The sequence below is a fragment of the Rana temporaria genome, chromosome 13 (genome assembly GCF_905171775.1).
Source record: "Rana temporaria chromosome 13, aRanTem1.1, whole genome shotgun sequence".
NCBI classification, from domain to species: Eukaryota; Metazoa; Chordata; class Amphibia; order Anura; family Ranidae; genus Rana; species Rana temporaria.
In genome coordinates this window covers 32,914,681-32,927,770 of record NC_053501.1, presented here as the reverse complement: position 1 = coordinate 32,927,770, position 13,090 = coordinate 32,914,681, and the positions used below count along the sequence as shown (strand labels likewise).

General features: G+C 43.2%; 1 protein-coding gene across 3 annotated transcripts in view; it reads left to right on the top strand.

Annotated features, from left to right (window-relative positions):
* Positions 1–942: 942 nt before the first annotated feature.
* The window catches only part of SYNE2 (spectrin repeat containing nuclear envelope protein 2), a 431,618-nt gene continuing 419,470 nt past the window's right edge, over positions 943–13,090 (top strand). For 2 of the 3 annotated variants that reach the window (XM_040333402.1, XM_040333400.1), the window contains exon 1: positions 943–1,041. The gene's annotated coding sequence lies outside the window, so the exon portion shown is untranslated. The remainder of the gene's footprint in view (positions 1,042–13,090) is intronic. The other variant, XM_040333403.1, reaches the window with a different exon arrangement.

The following is a 13,090-nucleotide window of genomic DNA, read 5'->3' as shown; positions in this document are numbered from 1 at the left end:
TCCGCTCTAATGCTGGCCATACACTATACGAAAATTCGGCCGAAAATCGGTCGTAAAGAAAGATCTTTCGTTTTTCGGCCAGTTAATGGGCACAACATCGAAAATCGTTTGGACGTTTTTGAGCCGAAAAAACGAAGGACAAGTTTGGAAATTTTCTGCCGAACGAACGATAAATCGGAAGGTTAATGTGTTTCCCGTCCGAACTTTCTGCACTAGGTATATGTAAAAAAACACGAACCATTTTTTTTTTTTTATGTCCATTGAACGATTTATCGCCCATTACACGATGGCACTATCGTTTGCACTCACGAAAGAACTTTCGTTTTTCGAAAGTTCGTTCGGACGATTTTTTTGTGGAGTGTATGGCCAGCATTAGTTACGGCGGCGTAGTGTATCTGAGATACGCTACGCCGGCCTATATATGCGCCGAGGTACGTGGATCTGGCCCATAGTGTGTATAAATCAGACCAAAATGAGGGACAAATGAGGAGGAAAGGAGAACAGATGGATTTGTTCCTCCAAATCAGGGACAGTTGGGAGCTATGTTGTTTTGTACTAAGCGTACATGGATGCTCAACCTGTGGCCGTCCAGCTGTTATGGAACTACAACTCCCATCATGCCTCTGCCTTTGCGAGTCATGCTTGTAACTGTCAGCAGCTTGCAATGCCTCATGGGACTTGTAGTTCTGCAACAGCTGGATGGCCACAGGTTAAGCACAGCCTGTAGGCTCGCAGCTGTTCCTGCAGAGGGCGCTCCGGCACTGCGGATTTCCTCCCTCCTACCTAGGTTATATATAGAGGGAGAGAAGCCGGCGCTGTGGGTGGGAAGCCGGGGAAGGTGGGAGGAGGGAGGCCGGGCTGTGTATACACAGAGGGGAGGAGGGGAGGAGGGAGGAGGTCACAGGGAGTGGAGGGATTGGGAAGGGAGGGGGATGACGGAGGGAGATACGAGCTGCTGAACATCGTCTGGGAGGGAAATTATTAGGAAGAGACAAGAGGGAGGAAAGTCAAGCAAGGAGGGAAGAGGAGCGCGAGTACACAGTGAGTACAGCTCAGCCAATCACTGACCACCACACTGCACATGTGTTCTCTACAGACCCCACAGATCACTTCTGTACAGCTACAGAAAGGGACCGCTGGGACTTCTAGTTCTCCAGTTTCCAGGTTGATTCTGGTCCTCCTGTAGTCGTTGTCTGGCTGCTGCAGAACTTCACCTGGTGAGCAGATGTTCCCATTCTGGGGATCCCACCGGTCACTTCTTATTGGGCTTTTATGGGGGGGGGGGGGGGGACATCAGTGCCTAGGGGCCCCACAATATACAGAAGGGGGCCCCACAATATAAGGGAGGGGGTGTCTAGGGGCCCCACAATATACGGGAGGGGGTGTCTGGGGGCCCCACATGTTGTGCTTTTAGTTCCCATCTGCAGGAATGCTTCTGGTTTGTTTGTTTACATTGTAACTTATTGTGTTATTACTTGTAATCAGATTTTGTCACTTTTTTTTCCCTTTTGATACATTTTGTGTTTGTTTAGAAACATCTTCCCCATTCACATCTGCGTAAGACGTCACATATTCTGTCCTTGTGCGACAGCATTTATTTGAATGGGCTTTTCCGTGTGCGACAAACGCACCAAAGTGGCTCCTGCACCTTTTTTTTTTTTTTTTTTGCGTGTTTTGTCACACAACTACTACCCAGGTTTGGGGTGACATTAAAGCGGGAGTTCACCCGAATTTTTTTTTTTTTAACATTAGATTGATGCTCATTTTGTCAAGGGGAATCGGGTCGTTTTTTTAAAATCGAAGCAGTACTTACCGTTTTAGAGAGCGATCTTCTCCGCCGCTTCCGGGTATGGTCTTCGGGACTGGGCGTTCCTATTTGATTGACAGGCTTCCGACGGTCGCATACATCGCGTCACGAGTAGCCGAAAGAAGCTGAACGTCGGTGCGGCTCTATACGGCGCCTGCGCACCGACGTTCGACTACTTTCGGAAAATCGTGACGCAATGTATGCGACCGTCGGAAGCCTGTCAATCAAATAGGAACACCCAGTCCCGCAGCCCATACCCGGAAGCGGCGGAGAAGATCGCTCTCTACAACGGTAAGTACTGCTTTGATTTAAAAAAAACACCCGATTCTCCTAGACAAAATGAGCCTCAATCTAATGTTAAAAATTAACTTTTCGGGTGAACCTCCACTTTAAGGCTCCATTCACACCTGAGCGTAGCGCAGTGACAGCTTCACTTTGTTTTTGTTTTTTTTCCGCTTTTTTAGTGTTTGTTTTTTTGTGGAGCGGCACCATTTATTTGAATGGGCCTCCCTAAGTTCCAAAAATGTTCCAAGAAGCTCATGTACCAAATCTTGGCACAGAGCCGGGAGCGTTTGGCGTTGTGATTTTTTTTTTTTGCCGCGATATTAGCGTGTTTTGTCACTCGAAAACCGCAGAAAAAACGCACCGCGTTTGAAGTATAATTAGGAAATAATGGCATCGCGAACGCGTCCTGTGTTTTGCTGTGATTCTGGAATCGTGGGCAGAATTGCGCCCATTCAAATCGCCTAGGTGTGAACGGAGCCTAAGGATTAATGGCACCCCTAGCATGAGGTGTGTTTTGGGGCATTTTTAGCAAAGGTATGAATGGGACCCCCACAGATCTCTGGATCAGAGCACTTGTTTATGTCCTGAAAGGGTGATCTCCGATTTTTGTGTTTTTATTATTTGGATTCTGTGGTTTCAATTGATGCTGCTGTAAAGAATTGATTTGCTGTGTTTTAGTTTTATATTGTTTTGCTGTATTTTAGCTTTTGTATTGTTTTGCTGTATTTTAGCTTTTGTATTGTTTTGCTGTATTTTAGCTTTGTATTGTTTTGCTGTATTTTAGCTTTGTATTGTGTTGCTGTATTTTAGCTTTGTATTGTTTTGCTGTATTTTAGCTTTGTATTGTTTTGCTGTATTCTTTGGCTAAACTGTTTTGTGTACCACCTTCACCACCCGCCTGTCAGGGCCCTTTAGAATATAAGTAAAGGCATTATTCCCCCCTTTTTTTTAGTATTGGATTGAGTGGAGAGGGATTAGAACATCTGTCAGTTTTTCTGCTGTCTGTGCCCGCATTAGGGCGATTCCCCCTTTCTATTTGCCCTGCTAAACCCCGGTTCACACTGCTACGACTTGTCATGCGACTTGAGAGTTCAAAGTTGCATGACAAGTCGCCCCCCATTAGCGGCAATGGACTCATTCTAATAGGAGTGACTTGTGTCGCTTCAACGTAGAAAAAGTTTCCTGCGCTACTTTTGGTCCGACTTCAATACGACTGGCATTGACTTCTGTTAGAGAAATCGCATGTAAGCCGCGATGAAGTCATGTCCAAATTAAAGTTGCAGCAGTGTGAACCAAAGCTGGCAGAGAGTGAAAGAAGATTCCACATTTTGGGTTGCTACCTGAACAGGAAAACAGGGCAAATCTTCCAATGGGGACACTAGTTCTGGTGACAACCAGGGATTCCCTCACTTTGGGGGGATTTTCTCTCACTTCCTGTTTGGCTATGAGACAGGAAGTAAAGGGAAATCTCCCCAATGGGACACAGCTGGCGAATAAACTGACAGGGGTATAACTCGCCTTTTACTATATTCTAAATTAGCAAAAAAAAGTTTTGCCGATAGTTTCGCTTTAAAGGGGTTGTAAAAAAAATTCCCTAAATAGCTTCCTTTACCTTAGTGCAGTCCTCCTTCACTTACCTCATCCTTCCATTTTGCTTTTAAATGTCCTTATTTCTTCTGAGAAATCCTCACTTCCTGTTCTTCTGTCTGTAACTCCACACAGTAATGCGAGGCTTTCTCCCTGGTGTGGAGAAAGCCTGTTGAGGGGGGAGGGGACGAGCAGGAGTGTCAGGACGCCCACTAACACACAGCTCCTTTCTCTATCTGCAAAGTAGAGAGCGTCCTGACCCTCCTGCTCGCCCCCTCCCCCCTCAAGATGCTTTCTCCACACCAGGAAGAAAGCCTCGCATTACTGTGTGTAGTTACAGACAGAAGAACAGGAAGTGAGGATTTCTTAGACGAAATAAGGACATTTAAAAGCAACACTATGTAGTGCAAGAGCCTGTCTGCATACAGATTGAAATTGTTTAGGTTTAACCTTGTATAGTGTATGGCCGTGCAGAATTCACTTGCTGGAGAGGCTTTCTTACCTGGAGCTCCAACCTTCAGATACAACCAGAAGTGACAGCTTTTACATTCCCACCCTGACAGGTTCCCTGTAGTAGGGTAAGCCCAGGGCTACACTGGGGATGAAAGCTCTTTGCTACAGATGATTTAACCACTTAACAGGCCTCTGTTTACCTGCACGCCGATTCCAATTTACTGCAAATTATATGACTGCCAAAATCTCTTGGCAAATGTAATCACCTGTGTAGCCCTAGGATTAGTCTGCACTAAAAAAAGTCACTAGGCAACATATCTTCTATATCAGAAGAAACTAGTTTGGGTGGAGAACCCCTAACTTCTTCTTATAATGCAAAAAGATTTGTTGACCTTCTCCATTTAACATCTATGCGTTTTGGGCACAGGTTTGTTATCACAATGCATGTTATATGTTATATGTATTGGTGTATTGCAACACCATTCTTTTTTTTTATTGTTTTCAAATTCTTTATTGATTTTCTTAATAGCAAATTTATATGAAAAGATAAACACTTTTCAAACACCATCACAGTTTGCAGTTTTTATACCCCCCCTCTCTCTTTCCTCTCTCTTCTCGCCCTTTATTAACGTCTGCTGTTTCTCCCAGCCTCTTCCCTTCATCTGCTCTCTTATCATTTCTACGTATCTCCTTATGTGCTTAAAGCGGGAGTTCACCCAAATTTTTTTTTTTAACAGTAGATTGAGGCTCATTTTGTCTAGGGGAATCGGGGAGTTTTTTTAAAATCGAAGCAGTACTTACCGTTTTAGAGAACGATCTTCTCCGCCGCTTCCGGGTATGGGCTGCGGGACTGGGCGTTCCTATTTGATTGGCAGGCTTCCGACGGTCGCATACATCGCGTCACGAGTAGCCGAAAGAAGCCGAACGTCGGTGCGGCTCTATACGGCGCCTGCGCACCGACGTTCGGCTACTTTCGGAAAATCGTGACGCGATGTATGCAACCGTCGGAAACCTGTCAATCAAAAAGGAACGCCCAGTCCCGTAGCCCATACCCGGAAGCGGCGGAGAAGATCGCTCTCTAAAACGGTAAGTACTGCTTTGATTTTAAAAAAACTACCCGATTCCCCTTGACAAAATGAGCCTCAATCTAATGTTAAAAATTAAGTTTTGGGGTGAACCTCCACTTTAAAGGGGTTGTAATGTTATTTAAAAAAAACAAACATGTTATTCTTACCTCCACTGTGCAGCTCGTTTTGCACAGAGTGTCCCTGAACCTGGTCTTCTGGGGTCCCTCGGCGGCTGTCTCGGCTCCCCCCGCAAGGACTCAACACCTTCATGCGAGCTCGCAAGGTGTTGAGTTCCTGCGGGCGCGCTCCCATGATACAGCCGGCGGCTATTGCCGCTCACTGTATCACTCGGTCCCGCCCCCCGGCGCGCCACGTCATTGGATGTGATTGACATCACCGTGAGCCTACTCCACTTTCATGCAAACAAAAATAGGAAATCGAAAAAAAAAAAATTACAGCATATACAATTGCAAAACGAGTAATATTGTAATTTCTTTTCCTTTTCAATCTGCGACTCTGTAATTTTCTGTAAAATGCAATATGGCTACCTGAGTCTTGTGCTTTATGATTTTATTTTTATTTTTTTACGAAAACCGTACTAATTAAACGAAAATCTGACGTTGAGTTCACACATGACAAACATTTTATACTCTGCACATCCAGCTTTTGTCGGACAAAAAATCGTAATCGGCTGTCGAAAGCACCATACTAAGGATCTGAAAATTGTCAGCTCGATCGTTCGGGCAAAATTTGAGTATCGTGTGTATGGGCCTTTAGTTCGTAGGGTTTAATATTGAGTTGGCCCACCCTTTGCCAGCTATAACAGCTTCAACTCTTTTGGGAAGGCTGTCCACAAGGTTTAGGAGTGTGTCTATGGAAATGTTTGACCATTCTTCCAGAAGTGCGCTTGTGAGGTCAGGCACTGATGTTGACGAGAATGCCTGGCTCTCAGTCTCTGCTCTAATTCTTCCCAAAGGTGTTTTATCAGGTTGAGGTCAGGACTCTGTGCAGGCCAGTCGTGTTCCACCACCCCAAACTCGCTCATCCATGTCTTTATTGGACCTTGCTGGGTTGCACGGAGAAAACCTGACAGCTCCCCCGCTGAGCTTTTGTGTTTGGACAGGGATGACACAACACACACACCCCAGAACACTCCGATCAGCGCTCTCTGCCATTGGATGAGAGCGCTGATCGGGAGCTGGTTGGCTGCCGGTTTTTCAGCATGCATGGCAGACTGATAAACACATGGCCGTTTCCTTTCTCTTAACCGGCAGTTGTCCCCTGACATTCGGCCCGTGTGTACGGGGCTTTAGTGCTGGTTCACATTGTAGTGATGACAGACATCGCATGTGATTCGCACCGCACTGCTGTACAGATCACATGCAATGTTTGTGCGATATTGTATGGCTGAATTAACATCGCATTCGGACCAAAATTGTGCAGGACCCCCCCCTTTTTTTTTTTTTTTGTTGTCCGTACCAAAATGGTAACACCCATGCGATCGGATTCCTGTCCCAATTCACAGTTCACACTGCGATATGCGAACCGATCTGTGGGTGTCATTAATTGCAGGAACCGTCGCTGGAATCGGGCTGGTTCCCACATCGCGCAGGTGTGAATCGGCGCTAAGGCTGGGTTCACACTGACATGTGTTTAAGCAGCCCATTCATATGAATTTGCTCTCTAGAACTCCAAAAAGTGCTTATAGCATTTTCGTCAATGCATCGCACATGAATGGCACCACATCACATCAAAGCATGTACTGGGCATTAATGTGAGTTACTGCAGCACATCAGTGTGAATGGGACATCAAGTTTTATGAAAGGACGTCTTTAGATTATGAAGCTTTGCTTTCAGGGCTAGTGGCCCTTTATGGTAGAAAGTGTTGACATAGTTGGGTAAATACTGAACTGGAACTGATAAGAGATTAAACATCCTAAGTGAAGGGTTACTGTTTGTTGCAGCACTGGAGTGACAGTAGGGGGTCAGTGGCTGAAATTCTTCCACAAAATGACAACTGGACAATTTTAGTGTTTCCCCAGACTATTTTTTTTTTTTTAACACTGTGTTGTGTAAGTGACCAATGACAGACTGTAAATTAGCCTCATTTAAAGTCCCACCTCTTTTTTGTTTTGAAATTTGCTGTTTTTTGGCTGCGATTTTGCCTCCCTCGTCAGACTGTAAATTAGATTGGTATGCCATTCCACCATAGTCAATATGGGATGTATGGTAAACGTCCCTGAATACTGTACCAGGGCCAAAATATTATGTTAATTTGAACATCTCCATGCATACTTGTTGAGCACTTTACTTTCGATGAGGTTGCATTGAAACCAATGTGCCCTGGAGTAACTGTTGGCATTAGGCCAGCCGTACACAGTTCGAATCTCAACCGGTTCAGCCGAGATTCGGCCCATTAATGAGCAGGCTGAATGTACCAAGTTGATCGATCAACTTGGGTACAACCAGCCTGTCGGATTCGCTTGCGATTATCACAAGCGGCTGCTATAGCCACCAGTGATAATCACAGTCTTCAGAAGACAATTGCTTGGCAGGAGGGATTCCCCTGTCAACATTGTCTGTGTCGATGGGGAAATCGTGTGAATTTATTTTCTGCATACTGTGGTTGCAGGAAAGAAATTTGCACTGTCTGCGCATAACTTATTCAGTTTTTGGTGGATGCTGAATTGTTAAACTCACTCTTCCTGCTGGTCTTATTTATTTTATATTAAGGGCTTATTTGCAGTAGGGGCCATGGTAGGCTATAGTCGCGCATCAGTTTAGCTGTGGATAATTTCCCACGTTCATAAATGCCCCCTCTGGATGCAGCACACTGTGCTATGGCCATATGCAAGCTGAGTGATTTCTTGCGGCCAGTTCGTGTGTCGCCAAACCTGCGCAGAAATGCTCACCCTGGATGCACACAGACTGTGTCCAGGATTGGTATTTGCATGAAACCGCTGACCTATGGTGTGAATGGGGCCTAACAGGCGGAAATGGAACAAGTAAGGGCCCTTCCTGACAAGCAGTAATGCTTGCTGTCCCCTGAAAAGCAATCGGAAGGCAGTACAGCAGCAAATGGCAGGTGTTCAGGAGGTGTTATGGCTTCCTCCTGATGCCTGTGTGTTTTTTTTTTTGGCTTACAGTTTAGCCCCATTTACCTCATTGAGTGAGTTTGATAGGCGGTGCAACCTGTCAAACTTTTTAGTCGTAAAACCACGTCTCATCCACCTGTGGATTTATTATTATTATTATTTTTTTCCCCCTTAGTGGACAGGAACATTCAAAACTAAACAGTGGACAGGAACACAGTTGAATACTATGGCGGGGAAATTTCACTGTTGGAGTATCCAAAAGTATAATGCCCTGTACCAGGGGCGGACTGACAACTCATGGGGCCCCCGGGCAATAGAAGATTATGGGGCCCCCGGCTTACAGATGGCCACCACGCCAGGAGGCCGTGCAGAGGCGGGGCAGCTAAAATCTCAGGATTTTCACATCAAAAACATGTCTGTTTCGGACATATCAGGGACAGATGTAAAAAAAACACAGATTTTTACATACTGTCCCTGGTTTTACTGAGCCTGGCAACCCTGATGGGGCCCCCTAGTGGCATGGGGCCCTCGGGCAGTGCCCGAGTGACTCAATGGTCAGTCTGCCCCTGCCCTGTACACACGATTGGACCTTTGTCCGACCAAATTCACATCGGAGGAAAAGAGAACATGTTCTCTATGTAATCTCTGATGGAATTCATCGGAATTTCTGATGGAATTCATCGGAATTTCTGATGGAATTCATTGGAATTTCTGATGGAATTCATTGGAATTTCTGATGGAATTCATCGGAATTTCTGATGGAATTCATCGGAATTTCTGATGGAATTTCTCCGATGGGGCATACACACGGTCGGAATTTCCGATGGAAAACGTCAGTCAGACTTTTTCCATGGGAAATTCCGATCGTGTGTACGAGACCTTAGACAGTGGCTGACACAATGACACCATGCTCCATTTTTAATAAAAATCCTACTCCTGGAAGGATTGACTCTATTTCCCTTTTTGTGTTTTCAAGTAAAAACAGGAAAGTTGAATGGCTGCCAGAAGAAACGCTGGAAGATCTTCTTTCAGAAACCTTTATCAGGCTGCCTGTCTCCTATCCTACTATATACAGTGTGGAATCCCCAGCAAATTCAGCCGCAATGAAGGAGTTGGCCATTTGCTTTGCCTAACAGAAAGTATTTTGAAGAGGTTACGTCATGTCAGTCTTGGCAGAGCTCATGGCCAGATGTTATTAGTCTGTTGATCTGGGTACATGTCTGTCTTCAGTGAATGGAAATACACCGTGTTTACAGACCTCTCACCTATTTAAGTGTTTCATAATTATTTGCTTCTTGTCTGTTAGTAGTGCAACAATTGCAAGTATTTCCTCTGTAATATTATCAAAAGGCAATGTGTATCATGCAAGTGCTTGTATATCTATAACAGTGGATATCTACGGTAATTAAGAAGCATAGGGGGACTCAACTGTGGCCCACAACATCACCAATGGGCCATACATAATGTTCAGTATAGATAATGCTCACAGTAGGGATGAGCTCAGGCCTGTTCGGATCCGATCCAAACCCATGTTATATGGGACTTGTAGAGATGACTGCTATTAACTCTTTACAATTTAATGCTACCACTCCTACTACAGACTGATGGGGTCTAAGGGCCATGCAAGTACTGTCAGGGGGTCTACACAATGCCTTGAAAAAGTATACATACTCCTTGAAATGTTTCAAATTTTGTAATGTTACAACCAAAAACATAAATGTATTTTATGTGATACAAAAAAACACAAAGTGGAGGGAAAATAATAAATTGTTTTCTAAATTTGTTAGAAATAAATATCTGAAAAGTGGGCATGCATTTGTATTCAGCCCCCTTTACTCTGATACTCCCAACTAAAATCTAGTGGAACCAATTGCCTTCAGAAGTCACCTAATTAGTAAATGAACATGGCCCTCCACCTAAACTGACAGGCCAGGCAAGTAGAGCATTTAATCATAGAAGCAGCCAAGAGGCCCATGATAGCTCAGGAGGTGCTGCAGAGATCCACAGCTCAGGTGGGAGAATCTGTCCACAGGACAACTATTAGTCGTGCACTCAAAAAATATGGCCTTTATGGAAGAGTGGCAGGAGGAAAGCCATTGTTGAAAGAAAGCCATAAGAAGTCCTGCTTGCAGATTGCGAGAAGCCATGTGGGGGACACGGCAAACATGTGGAAGAAGGTGGTCTGGTCAGATGAGACCAAATTTAACTTTTTGACCGCCACTGTGTGGCAGGAAACTAACACTGCACATCACCCTGAATTCACCATCCCCACTGTGAAACATGGTGGTGTCAGCATCATGTTGTGGGGATGGTTTTCCTCAGCAGGGACAGGGAAGCTGGTCAGAGTTGATGGGAAGATGGATGGAGCCAAATACAGGGCAACCTTAAAAGAAAGCCTTTTAGAGTCTGCAAAAGACTTGAGACTGGGGTGGAGGTTCACCTTCCAGCAGGACAACAACCCTAAACTCACAGCCAGAGCTTCAATGTAATGGTTTAGATCAAAGCATATTCATGTGTTAGAATGGCCCAGTCAAAGTCCAGACCTAAATCCAATTGAGAATCTGCGGCAAGACTTGAAAATGGCTGTTCACAGATGCTCTCCATCCAATCTGACAGAGCTTGAGTTATTTTGCAAAGAATGGACAAAAAGTCACTCTGTATGTATGTGTATATATGTGTTTATATATATATATATATATATATATATATATATATATATATATACACACACACATTATATATATATGTGTGTATATGTGTGTATATGTGTGTATATGTGTGTGTGTGTGTGTGTGTGTGTGTGTGTGTATGTATGTATGTATGTGTGTGTGTGTGTATATATATATATATATATATATATATATATATATATATATATATATATATATATATATATATATATATATATATATATATATATATATATATATATATATATATATATATATATATATATAAATATAATGTGTGTGAAAGGTGGTTCTACAAAGTATTGACTGAATACAAACACACACCACACTTTTCAGACATATATTTGTAAAAAAATTTGAAAACCATTTATAATTTTTTCTTCCACTTCACAATGGTGTGCCATTATGTGACAGACCAACACAGAAAATCCCAATAAAATACATTCATGTTTTTGGTTGTAACAAGACAAAATGTGGAAAATTTCACGGGCTATGAATACTTTTTCAAGGTACTGTATACTTTGGAAAATGTCCTCTTATTTTTTGCTGTGGCTCTGAGACAGGAAGTAAATGGTAATTTTCCCAGCAAGCAGTGAAATAACCTGATGGGAGTTAGTTTCCAATCCTTCTCTGCTCTAAAATGTAAAGAGCAGTTTGCGGGTGCGGAAGATCAAACTCACATAATATATAGTTTTTCCTAACACAGGAGTTATAATTTAGGGTTTACATGGTCATTGGTTCTGACCTTTGCACCATTCTATTGGTTAGAAGGGATGTCCATTAAAGGGTCACTAAAGGAAAACATTTTTTTTTGCTGAAATGACTGTTTACAGGGTATAGAGACAAAAAGTTAACTAATTCCTTTTAAAAATAATTACAAATAGATAAAAATCAATCATATAATGTGCCTGCAGGTTAGTTTCACTTTTAAACTGGCTTCGTGTTTCTGTGAACTAGAGAGACGCACAGAACAAAAACAAACAAATCCAGGGCAGTGTTTTGTTTTTAAAATGAATCTGATTGGTTCTGATAAGTTTTAGACACACAGTAATGACAGCTTAGACCACCGTGAAAAGCTCCCAGTACTGTGGTTATAAGGAGCCAGACAAGCAGGAAGTGTGGAGATCACAGCAAAATTACAGCAACTTCAAAGCAAAAACGAACAATAAGGACATGAAACCAGTACTGCAGTAAGGTAAAGGAAGCTATTTAGCTAAAAAAAAAAAATTCCTTTAGTGATCCTTGAAGAATATGGGAGGCAGGGAGCCAGAGCCAATAAATGACAGCAGAAGCTAGTTGCTTGTGTTATACTGGGGGTTATCTTTTGGGGATAAGGCTAGGGTTAAATCTAGCATGCAAGCTCCAGGGGTGGGCGGGGGAGTCCCTGTTTGGAGTAAATATATACGTTTTCAGCCATTTTATAGGCCTGCAGGTTTGCATCATGTTTGACATTTCAGGCAGTTCTACTGTATCATTTTGCTACCTGATAGGTAATCTGGTCTGTTGCATTAGTGAAAGAGGAGTAATTGCACCCATTACTCATGGTATTTTGTGCTGGGAAAGAACTGTGCTCTTTGTTTACATTGGAAATTCAAGGACCTTTACTTCTAGCTAGGTGACCTGAGATTTATTCTAGGACAAATTATCTCTCCATCGTAAAGATAAATAACCCACAGTAGCTAAAAAGGCTAGTTATTAACAGTATGATATGGAACCTACTTGTTCTGCAGAGAATTTCCAGATATTTTGTACAATGATAAACCTAATTATGTAAAAATGGACCTTGGGCTAGGGGAAGAGTCTGAATATGCTCTGCAGGCTCCAATGCAAAAAATAAAAAATTAATTCAATGGCCAGAATTATTATTGTTATACAGGATTTATATAGCGCCAACAGTTTGCGCAGCGCTTTACAACATAAAGGGAGACAATAAAGCAACAATACAAGAGGGTTAGGAGGGCCCTGCTCCTGGGAGCTTAGCCTAATAGGGAGGAAATACATGAATATTCTGGCCAATGAAATGAATGAACGCAGTTAGTTGATGCGCTTAAACCCATTTCCAAAAACTTGCCTTAGATGTGTTTTTTAAGCTGCTTTTTCCTGTAA